Source organism: Ambystoma mexicanum, chromosome 7p (genome assembly GCF_040938575.1).
Source record: "Ambystoma mexicanum isolate Mex_15411 chromosome 7p, UKY_AmexF1_1, whole genome shotgun sequence".
Lineage (NCBI taxonomy): Eukaryota > Metazoa > Chordata > Amphibia > Caudata > Ambystomatidae > Ambystoma > Ambystoma mexicanum.
In genome coordinates, this window is record NC_090939.1 from 863,354,869 (window position 1) to 863,367,349 (window position 12,481).

The window sequence follows — 12,481 nt, forward strand, 5'->3', positions numbered from 1 at the left end:
GAGAGATAATGTTATCCAGTCTTTATAGACATTTTTATGTAGACATGCACATATAACGAAAATGTGACAAAAAAGCATAACGAAAATGTATGTGGGGGTGGGGTAAAGGGTTAACTATTGGGGGAAACAGTTGGGGTGGGTTTTTAGTGGTGGGAAACCAGGGTTTGGGGGACCCCCCACCCCAAAAAACTAAAAAACTAAAATTATCGTTATGTTGGTCGTTGCAAAATGTTCAGTACATGTGCATTCTTTATAAAATATGTCATTTTAAAGACATGTAACCTATGATAGAAAGTAGGCACAGCATATTCTCTCTTGCACCACTATACAGTCGTTTTGTCCCATAACTACTGATTCAAAGCCCAGGTGATGCAATGCAAAAAGTAATCAATAAACACAAAAGATGTGAGAAGTACTTAATAGATAAGGAGGAGAAGCTAAAATAGCTTGTTCTATGGGTTGTAACCCCCTCCGGAAGATCCTATTTACGTTTTCACCCTGTGCTATAACTGAGGGGAATATCCATTTGTATACTAGTCTGATCAAACTCAAATCAGCAGTCCAGCCAGAAAATACAGGCAAATATCCTTTGAGCAAGAGCAGAAACAGCAACCACGGACATGGGTTTCTGCTTCATTACACATCATCAACAGACGCATAAAACAAGGAATTCGTGTCTGGATTAGCCTTAAACAGTTAGGGTAAAACCCCATTGATATACACAAAAACACAGCCAAGGATGAACAAAACCTACAATAGCTTATTCTGTGAGCTGTTGCCCGCTCAGCGGGATGTCAATCGTGTTTTCACGTTCCCGACCATCCCAGATGACATTATACACTTGCGTATCAGTCTGATCCTGCCCAGCACCAAAATACCAGGCGATTCTCCTCTGAGCAAGTGGACAAAGAGAAGCTCTGGACACGTGTTTCTGCCTCATTGGGCATTATCAGGCATCAGGGCAGGTGACTCTCTAGACACAGAGAGCAAAGGGGATTACCCGTACAGACCTAGGCTGAACCCCCAAATGATGCTGCTCTTTCTGAAAACTGCCTACAAGTCAATACTCCCTGCCCGTACAGACACCTTCTGTCAGCGGCTTTGTCCCCGGGACCGCCCGGGATGCGCACTTACTCCGCTGCAGTAATTGACAGAAGCGGACTCTGGGACACCTTTGGTAAGCCACCATTTATCCCTCGTCTCCTTAGATACTGACCCACTTCCTCCGTCCACATGTCACTTCCCTTCCTGACCCGCTCCCTCCAGTCCCGCCCCTGCCCAAACCCTAGAACCCCCAACTCCCCGACTCCCGATGCCACATCTTCAAATGTATTCTCTTATCTATAAACGATCCAAGTGTCATAAGCATCTACCCTCTCTCTTTAACCTGCTTCTGCTTGAATCTCTGTTCATTTTGGCCTACCCTCTTTCCCCTACGCTGACACCTCCTTCCTTTTTCCTCTCCCTCTGAAGACAACAGTATGCTTACCAATGACGAGGCGCACAATATACCAACTTCCACTCAAGCCACTGCGCTCTGAGACCACTGCGATGGTGATTTGGTGGTTTGGGTCTATTTGACCTAAAACATTTGACCTAATCACATTTGATCAAATTTAGTTGACCTTGTTTTCAGTCTAAAATGTGGGGGGAGAGCCCCCTCAACCCCTCACTTCCCCTCAACCTAATCTATACCTTTACCCACCCCATATATATATTTAATTACATTTGACCGAAAAAAGGTCCCAAAAAATTCCATCACATGTTTTAGGTCAAATGTTTTTGGATCAATTATGCTAATACCGATTTGGCACAGTATAAAAGCTGTGTAACATAGCATACACAAACAGCACAACATTTTTGGGAAATCCTCAACCAAAAGCAAAGGGGCTTAATCACATGCATACGCTCCGTGCCACACCAGAGATGACAGAGATGGCACAGAGAGAGAAAACATGAACGCAAGCCCCTGTAAGTGGGCACCATCTCGTTATTTACTTTACTTTAATATATTTGTAATGTACACCACAGGATCCAGAGGCTTAAGTGCGCAGACAACATGTAAGAATAGAGACAACAAAAGAAACCAACATTGTTTATTGGACAATGTTTAGTTTCAGCTGAGGGTCTCTTACATTTTATTGCGGTAAGTAGTCAAAACTAAGTAATCCAGAGTAATCCAGTGCAATCCAAAGTGATTTTAAGTAGTACAAAGTAATCAAAAATTAAGGCAAAGTAATGTGAGGGGACGTGAAGTAACCAAAAGGAAACAGAACGTCATTTGAAAGTAATCTAAGGTCATCCAATTGTAATCTAAAGTAATTCAAATGCAATCTGAAGACTAAGTAAGAATAAGTAATCTGAAATAATAAAAAAATGAATCATAAGTAATCAGGTGCATTGTGAAGTAATGTGACACTGGGCCTCATTACGAGGAAGGAGGTAACCATGCTGCTTTTTGCAGGATGGCTACCCCAATTCCGGGTACCGTGTCCGGGTTCCCTGAATGGGGAAATACCGGACCATTCCGACCTTGGAGGGGCCGGTATTTCCCCATTCAAGGAACCCGGACCCGGTCCATCCCCATTCCCACTGAGCCCTTATAGGGTTCAATGGGAATGGGGAGCATGCTAACAACGGGCCCATTAATGACGTGCCCGTTGTTAGCATGCTGGACCGCTGGCGGGACCCGCTAAGGACGTCTGGTCTGACCAGACGTCCTTAGCGAGTCCCGCAAGTGGACCTCGTAATGAGGCGGTAGGGGGTTAACGGGCAGCTCTACCGGCCACGTGAACCCCCTACCGCCTTCCTCGTAATGAGGCCCAATATCTGAAAGTAAGCTGAAATAAGCTGAATGTAAAATGAAAGTGACCTGAAGTAATCCAAAAGTAATTGAAGTAAATAAAAAGTAACTGAAGAAATCTCTGGTAATTCAAATATTGTGTCTTTATTCGGAATGGACTATACCACACTTACCCACCTGTTGCTGCTTCTCATTTCTTAACATATAAATAAAAAAAGTACTGGCAAAGCCAATAGTTTGGCCTGTGCTTTAGGTTGTTTTCCAGTTTAAATGGTTGATGAAGGCCATTGTATGTTTGTTCTTTTGCATAGCAAAGGTAAATACTAGTGTAACCTGGTATCCATTCATTTTATTGCGATGATTTGTAGAAAATATGGTTCTACGTTATTTCGTCGCAGTATTTTTCATCGCAGGTTTTTTCATCGCCCTTTTTTTTTCAAAAAACTCATAGTTTTTTTTTTTTGGGGGGAAATGGTTACCCACCCAAGCACCTTTTTTTTTTTGTTTATTCCCTTACACCCACAACCATATATTTAATTTTTTAAACCCCCTCAAAAAAAAAAAACGATTTTTTTTTCGAAATAAAAACGGCGATGAAAAAACACGCGATGAAAAATACTGCGGTGAAATGCGTGTATACCCTGCACGAGTACACATGGGCTTTAATTAGGGTTATTTGGATATTACCACCTGGTACAGCCCTGGGAAGTCGATTATTATAGCTATTAGCACCCCAGGTTAACCTCCCAGGTTGCTAGTAGCCCACAACTTGTTTCAAATAAATAGTCATCCAACATAGCGCCATGGAAATAGAAGAGGGGCACAGAGCGAAGCCCCTTTTCCATTTCCATGGTGGTCCGGGGACATGGACGGAGAGGCTTGACATTGACAATCACAGTGTCATCGCAACCCCGACAGGTATGTGGGAAGCTCTTTGAAGGTGAGAAAACATATAGAGGTGTCGGGGAGAGGGAAGGAAGATGGGAGGAAGGCGCTAGCAGCTGTGAGCTTGTTCGGAAAGTGCAAATCATTTGAACTCAGGAACAGTTTGGGTACATGGACGGATACTGTGTGTTCCGAAGTCATCTTCAATGTGTGAGACCTATCTAGGGAAAGATATAGAGAACCTCATACTTTCTCGAAAAATATTATTTTTAGAATTGTGAAGCACAAAGCACCACATTCAAAACATTATGCATAACGGACGCGTTCCTCAACTTGCATTAGCGAAAGTAGGATCCAAACATGTAGTAATAGGATGCATATGAAATTAGATCTAGCAGTTATTTCTGGTTTTGTAAAATGCATCCGACATTGGAATTACTGCTGATAATGTATTTGGACTTCCAAGAGAAGCAGACATGCAGAAAGATGGAGTGGCCTCATTCGAAGGTCGGCGGTAACCCGCCGGTGCCAGCGACGGGGTTGCCACCGACCCGGAAACACTGAATCCGCCGCCTGACATCCCGGTGCCACCGGGACATTACAAGTTCCCATGGCACGGGAACTCAGGCGGCAGGTTCAGCAAATCCCCATTCCCGTGGAGTCCCATAGGACTCCTTGGGGCTGGGGAGACGGAAGCACTGGCACTATTGCTAATGGTGGCAGTGTTTCTGTGAAAAGACTGCCTACAGGAGCCGTTGCGCCTGGATGGTCTGACCCTGACGAGAGCAACAGCCCGCGCAGGCAGACTCATAGTGTGGCGGTCCGGAAACAAGGGTGCCGGTAAGCTTACCAGAGCCCTTGTTTCCTGACCGCCACACTCGGAATGAATGGGAAGATTACGCATGCATTTCACAATGAAGATTTTTAGAGGCCTGTGTTTGAGATTGCCAATAAGAATTCAAGGTGCTGGGGTGCCTAAATGCATTGCACTAACATCACTTCCAAAATTACTTGTTAAAGGCATATTTGGATTAGGTGAATGCTTCAAGAAATTCAAATACGGATGTCAGAAATAGAATATACTAGCTGTATCCGGCATATCATATGCCGATCTATAGCTTTCTCTCTGCGCTATCTGCCTCATTCTATGCTGCTGTCTCTTTATCAGTGGATGAAAGGCATGCTGTTAGGTGTGTTTTTGCTAGAGCCACCCCAGCTGTTGCTGACATCTGCACAGGCAGAGGAGGACAACTTTGATCTTGAGTAGGCCTGGTTTTATTGGGTCAAAGCAGCTATAACATTGAAACTAGATCTTGATCAAATTGTACAGATTCTATTTTAGTCATAACTAAAAAGTTACACACGTCTTACCAAACAAAGTACATTCTCAAAACCTAGAATAAATATATAAATTATTTTCTGATACAGAATTATTCCAAGAGAGAGTGAGTCTGGTACAATTAGTTTGTACCCTTCGAAATATTTCTATAGAAAGGGGGAACGGGCGTATAACAAAGGGGTGTTTTACAGCCTGCATTGCATAAAATCAAAGAGCACTCACCCATACATTAAAATGTTTGTAAAATTGCAACATATGGATTGATTCAGTCCGTTTCAGGGCTTGAATGTAAGGATAGATGACTCTGATGTCAGCCACGTCTATATTGATGATACCCAGTTGTTTCTGTCCTTCTCATCTTTTTCTTACGATATTCACACCAAACATTCTCCGTGTCTCTTGGCTATTAAATCTTGGATGTTGGCTCATCTTTTGGTTCTCAACACTACTAAAACTGAAGTACTCTTCTTTCCTGCTAGCACAATACCCCTCGCTTCTTTATCTCATTTCCTCCTTCTCAACTATCCATTTCCTATACTGTTCGTAATCTTGGACTTTACTTTGACTCTGATCTATCGTTTAAATATCACATTTCTCTATCAGCACGAGCTTGCCGTTTTCACCTATACAATAACAGAAAGACTCACTCATTCTTGACTTTTGAATCCACCAAACACCTGATTTCTTCACAAATTATTTTTTTTCGTCTTTTCTGCTGCTCCTCAGTGCTTTTTGATCTCCCTCTTACTCGTCTAGCTCCTCTTAAATCTGTCTTTATCGCTTCCGTTCGCCTACTCTGTCTTGTATCCCCTGTGACTCTATTTCTTATTCTCTTTCGTCTGTTGGCTGGCTTTCATTCCAGTCTCTCATGAAATGTAATTTCCTATGCATTGTCTTTAAATATCTCTATGGCCTGGTTACTGATTACCTTTCTTCGCTGCTCTCATTCTATACCCCTACTCGCTCGCTTCGTTCTTGTTCTCAATTTCTTCTTGCTATCCCTCGTCCTCCTTGTCGCATTTTCACTCATTCTCCCTGGTGGCTGCCTTGCACTGCAATGTCTTGTGCTCAGTCGCGCTTTCGCTCATTCTCCCTGGTGGCTGCCTCGCACTGCAATGTCTTGTGCTCAGATGCGCTTTCGCTCATTCTCCCTGCTGGCTGCCTCGCACTGCAATGTCTTGTGCTCAGTCACGCTTTCGCTCATTCTCCCTGCTGGCAGCCTTGCACTGCAATGTTCTTCTTTCTCTTCGTTCTATTTCTGTCTATCCTGTACTCCGTGACTCTCTGAGATCTTATTTACTTCAGTCCGGTTGAAATTTGACATTATGTTTTATTAATTTTCATTTATTTTACTGTTTTTCCTCACATGTACATTGCATTGGATTAAAGCGCTATATAAAACCCAAATAAAATACAAATACAAAAACAATGGTATCCAGGGCCATAAGAGTCCGTTACTGAATCTTCGCTTGACCTGAAGGTAAGGATCACTGCACACATGTTCTTTTCTAAATGCACAGACCTCCTTAAATAATGATCTATCGTAGGACTAGCTTGTCTTGAGGTACCATACTTAGGTTCTATGTTATTACAACAATAGTCTTTTTTCCGATATTTTTTTTCCAAGACATTTTTATTTTTATTTTGGGTCTCACCTCCAATCCCTTCCCCTTTTAATTTAACATTATTCCCAACCCCATATATACACCCTTTCCCAATAACCAATATATCCTCCAATCCTTATCCCTTTTAATTTAACATTATTCCTTACCCCTTACATACCCTTTCCCAACAACCGATATATTTTTCAATGAGTTTTTTCCGAGATAAAAATCGGTTAAGACATTGAAAAAAAGACTGTCGATGTAACAATGTTGTACCCATACAAAAAGAAAACGGTGGTTGGGTTCGGGCAGTGTGCCTAGGACTTTGGTAGCTGATCGTCACTTGAGGCAGGTCGGATTCCTCTGTAGAAAGGACACTGGCCATGGGCATCGCCGAGCCAAATTGACACATGGTACGCATGAATGCTAGCCCAACCAAGAGCATGCAGTAATAGCATGTATGTGGATGGAATCTGGGCTGTACCAATCGGTTAATAGGAACATTCAGATGCTATTTTCTGAATTTGTATTTTTGTCTGTCACATCCCCATGGCCGTCCAGTCTCACCAGAGGGGAACCCTGGTGACCTCACTGGGTAAAGGGCTGGATATTACAATGCACAGTAATACATTACACGATAGTCACAATAAAGTCCCCAAGTAGATACCTGTGTTCTTGTGTTTTTTTCCTTGCAAAAAATCCACACCGGCAGCATGGCCCAATCGGTGTGATTCAGATATTGGTCTATAAGTAATTTATAGGCCCATATCTAAAGTGTGTAAGTGATTGGACTGGAAAATGGCAATATTACATTACATTACATGACACTACATTTGTAATTCACACTGTGGACCCTCAGGCCTAAAGGCGTGGACAGGTTGGACTGAAAAACACACATAGAACATAGAGGTGGGTAGAGCTTCTAGACAGGGTCAACAAGGAACCCGGGCTAAAGACGGTGCTTAACATTGGATCGAATATCTGTCCCTTTTCAAGTTAATAGACGCTTAGAATAACACATAACCTCTACTAAGATGCTAAACTGGGTTGGTTTTTGGAGGGTCTCTTTTGCAACAGTGGAGAGCTGATGTAGGGGTCTGCTTTAATGCTAGGGGCCTCATTACACGGATGGCGGTAGGGATTTACCGGTACCGGTAAAATACCGGTACCGGTAAATCCTTACCGCCTTACTACGAGGTCCCTTTGCGGGTTGGGGGATTTAACGCCTGCTTTTTGCAGGCGTTAAAATCCAACCCGCTAAGGGACCTCGGAGCTAATTACGGCACCGCAAAATTGCAGTGCCGTAATTAGCGCCTTCCCCATTCCCATAGAGCCCTATGGGGCAGAAATGGGAATGGGGAAGAGCAATGGTGGAAGGGGGATTTACCGCCCCTCCAACCTTGGAATGGGGCGGTAAATCCCCTTTCCGCCAAGGCGGTGCCGGTATTTTACCGGCATGAGCCATGGCGCTAATAGCGCCATGGCTCACCGCCTACCGTGTAATGAGGCCCTAGGTGTCTTTTCACTCACTGGCAGGTGCTGATCCAAGAGGCCCTGAAGTTGAGAATTGAATGCAGGGGAACTGCATGGAGCTATAGGCCTTTGCCAATGAGTTCAAAGTGCCTTTCAGAAAGTTCCCCGGTTTTATTTATTTTTGTTATGTTAGTATGTGGCACAGGGGGCATATCTGTATGCCCAGTGTCGGGGTGTACGTGGCCAGGTGCAAGACTGCATGGGCCAGATTATGTAACGTTTACATCCACGATAGCAACCGGACAATTACACTTGCACCTGTGCAAAGTTCCTGTAATATGGCTCCATTGTTGCTGCCTGCGTGATATGGAATGGGACAAATGGGTTTTGCTCCAAACCATATTAGATAAATAGTTTTGCCTTGGAGTGAAATAGTTTGTCCTTTGTTTCTGCCAACGTGATATGCAATAGACCAAACAGGACTTGCTTCCAATTTTGATGGGCTCCTATTACATAACATTTGAGCCGCTCGCCTAAATTTTTAATTGATATCAGAACACAATCAGCCTTTACCCATACCATGGGCTTACTAATAGGTAAACTCATTCTCGGTTTGAATCATGTCGTTTCAGGTTTTTCGAATTGCCATTATCAAAGGCACATATTTCCAAGCCATACAAAATAATTGGTGTAACTTTTATCATATGCCTCTAAGGAGTCTTTAAATCAGCCCACCATGTTCAATGTTAAATCGTGATTATGCCTCCATAAAATCTTCTTCTTCTTGGTGCTTTCTAATTTAGAGTGCTATTCCCTGTGATACCTACATAGTTAAACTGTTTAGACGCATATATAGGACTTGATTTATTAAAAAACATTATCTTGGTTTTATCATTGCTAATTCTTTAATCCAGTTACTCAGAGAAGGAGTGGAGAGAGGTTAATTTACACTGCAATCCCTCAGGTGTAAGGTCAAGTGACGTCAAGGATCTTTTCTGTTATTATCACGTGTGCCTCACTGGGATACGGCTGGTTCTGCTTCCTTGCATGCATCGTTCCCGCTACGTACAGGTATCATCGGTAGCATCCTGTACACATAACATATCTTCCCTAAACAAAGTATAGAATAGTTCCTCTGTTATTTATCAGTCCATACTCTAAGTGTGAAAGTCTTTTAGACCTAAAGAGGGTTGGATAACTGCTCGTAGATGGCTTCGCTATTCTCCTTCACCTTGTAGATTGGGGCGATTTCGTCATTAGTTGGTCACGTCCATCATGCTCATGTCAAGTGAGTTCCGTCCTCCAGTGATAATGCAGGGCTTTGAGTGTTTCTTGACAGAGAGAACCCTTCATCTGATGGCTTCTATCACTTTCTCTTGGTTTTGTGGAATCATGCCCCTGGAATCTTTTGAAGAAATATTCTGGGTCAATGGTTACCTATGCTTGGTGGCTATCATGGGACTAGATTCAAATGCCACCTGAAATGGTCTCTTGGGTGTCAATATTTCACCAACACAAAGTCTCTCACCTAAATAACAGTGTAACGTACTCCAATGGTGTTCGGCATATATTTACACTGCAAAAACCATGTGAGTTGCAGCAGAATGGTTCCAGGTACTGCTCCACTGAGCAGCACATTCTCACACGCACAACCTGTGGATGAATGAGGGTAGAACAGTATTCTGTTTTTATATTTTTTGTTGGAATTTCTCATGAAGTGTTCCACTTCTCCATTGCCTTCCGGTCCTGTCAGTGTTCTGCAGATTAATGCAGACATTATTTATTTATTCATTAAAAATTCTTATAAACCATGCCACATGCTTAGAGGCATCAGGGAGCGCACATCCAACCACAAACACACATAAGCAAGACAAGGAGAGCAAGAGATCCAGAGGCTAAGAGCAGGAGAATAATAAAGCAGGACCAGTTAATCAGGAGATAGGTTCTCGAGGTACAACCTCTATACTATGAAATCATGGGTGGTTGCCTGTCTTGATGTCTTGAGGAGGACCGTGTGTGGCCTGTATTTGCTCTAGCTTCGACAATACAACCTCAGCTGCTGCACATAAAACTGTTTCCACCTTTGGATAGCCAGAACATGAGTCTTCTATTGCCAACAGATACTGTCTGTTGAGAAGGTTACAGAATTCTGGTCTCACTTGAGCCTATGGTTTCCAACTGAAAGTGGGTCTGATGCTCGCGTCAAATTTGTATGCTGGTCCCGTTGCTTGCACTACTGCTTTTACCATTGTGTCTGCGTCATGAAACCTTGTTTTCCTAGTCATACTAGCCTATGTTTTGGCAATCACCTGGTGTCACTCATTCATTGCTCTAAGCGTTAGCGACTGTGATGTGAGGAAGTGAGGGTTCCTGAGAGGAATGCATTCATCCAAGAGCGATAGCTCATTTTTGATCCTAATAAGTGCCTTTGTTTGTAATATTGAGAGGTTGCCTTCACTGACCCATAATTTATTGCGGCCTCGACGATCTGGAGTAAAGTTAAGGTCACTGGGTGGGTGCTGTTTTGTGAAGAGGCCAACATGCTTCTCTGTCCATTCTAACTCCTGCAGATATTTTCTTATTGCAGTCTTTGGGTCCTATGATAAACTGGGGTTGTTAACTTCTTGTTGGAATTCCACTCTGAAGTGGTACTCTTGCAACCGCAGTATCCATTTTTCTATTCTCTTCCGTGGTCAAGGTGCCAACCCTTTTGAACAAGGGAAACCAGTTGTTTGTGATCAGTCACACTCGTGAAAGTGTCTTTATGGTACAAGTGTGAAATATAAACACAAAAAACTGCTTTTTATATTTGTGAGTGTTACTGCTCTGTTGAGGCGGACACTCTTCTGGCATGAAAATTTGCTTTGGCTCACTTTGTCTCTCTTTCTGGAGCAGTAACTAGTCCATTTGGTCTGACATCAATCACCTTCCCAAAATAACAATATAGGTCAAAGTATATGATATGATTGGTTATTTATAACGCGCTTAATACCCAGAGGTTTCTAAGCGCGGACCCGGGGATCAAACCTGTGTTGCTGCGTGTCGTGTCATCTTGCTTTCAAGGTGAGCACGTCGCCCCTTAGCTATCCTCCCGAGACAAACTAGTGTTGTCTTTTCTTATAGGGAATCTTCCTGCACTGAAATACCTCAAGGAAACTTGACTCCCACTCTGGAGTTGTTTAGTAGCTCACACAAAGGTTCTTTGATAGTTGCCCAGTTAGAATTGAACCAACAGCATTATATGTCTATTCCTAGGAAGCTGTTCACTTTCGAACATTGAGTGGTTCAGATTCTGATTTGATGTCTTGCACTTTTTGAGGATTCGATGACACCTCATGAGCAGGATCAGCCCACTATCCTACAGCAACAAACTTAGTTGTCCATGGTATTGCCACTCAGTTGTTGTGTGAATTAATATGTCATCACTTATGCTTATTGTACCCCAGAGATCTTCTTTTATTTTTCTAATGGTGTTCTGAAAGATTTCTGCAATTGGAAACACCCCAAAGTGGAGTGCTTGTACCGCCTCCACCCCCATGTGTGGAGAAGGTTGAAATCCAAAAGTCTGGATGTTGGTGGAGTTGGTGATGACCTGCGTCAAGATCCAATTTGGAGATCCACTGGGCTCCAGTCAGGTCTGCTGAAGTGTCATCAATAGTGGGGAAATGCACATCTCTCTCTTGAGGGCCTTATTTGGCATTCTGATGTTGACACAGATCCTCTCCTCTCCTGGTTGTTTTGTCTTCTTGGAGACAACTAAGGGGGATACCCTCTGTGTTCGCTGCTGTCCCTTCTATATGATTCCTGCTTCCTCCAATGTTGTCAATTTCTTCTCGATCTTCTCACATTTATGAAATGGTATACAGTGATGTCACAGATGTCGTTTGCATGGTTTTATCAATGATGGGGTTTCACTGTCTCTTCATGCCATATGTCAGTTGGAAATGTCTCTTCAGATTCAATACTTACTACACTTCCATCTGCATATATTTTGATTTGTGTCATAGTACGCTTAATGTCAGTCATCGTTTAAGTTTCCAGAACTTCACCACTGCCATGAAAATTACAGATGCTCCCAATGTCTATGAGATCTTTTACTTGCTAGACTCAGTACTTTACATTTTGGAGGGCGATATATGCCTCTGTCTCACGTGGCTTGTTTTCCCTTGACTTGGTGTGTTTCCCATTTGGCCACCATCAATCTGTTTACTTTGGCACAGTGACTTGCTTTCCTGCACACAGAGCTCTTTTGCACCATGGCTGCGGCATGCACCCATGTGAGGTACTGCCCCCACACTGTAGCCCATGATGGTGTGGCCTTTGGCATGGCTCTGTTGCCTGATGTGTTGTAACGTTGTGTTAATGGTCGTATTTGAT

At 43.1% G+C, this 12,481-nt stretch overlaps 1 protein-coding gene across 3 annotated transcripts in view; it reads left to right on the top strand.

Moving 5' to 3' along the window:
• The window catches only part of LOC138526384 (P2Y purinoceptor 8-like), a 254,886-nt gene that overhangs the window by 100,144 nt on the left and 142,261 nt on the right, over positions 1–12,481 (top strand). The gene's annotated exons all lie outside the window — the stretch shown is intronic.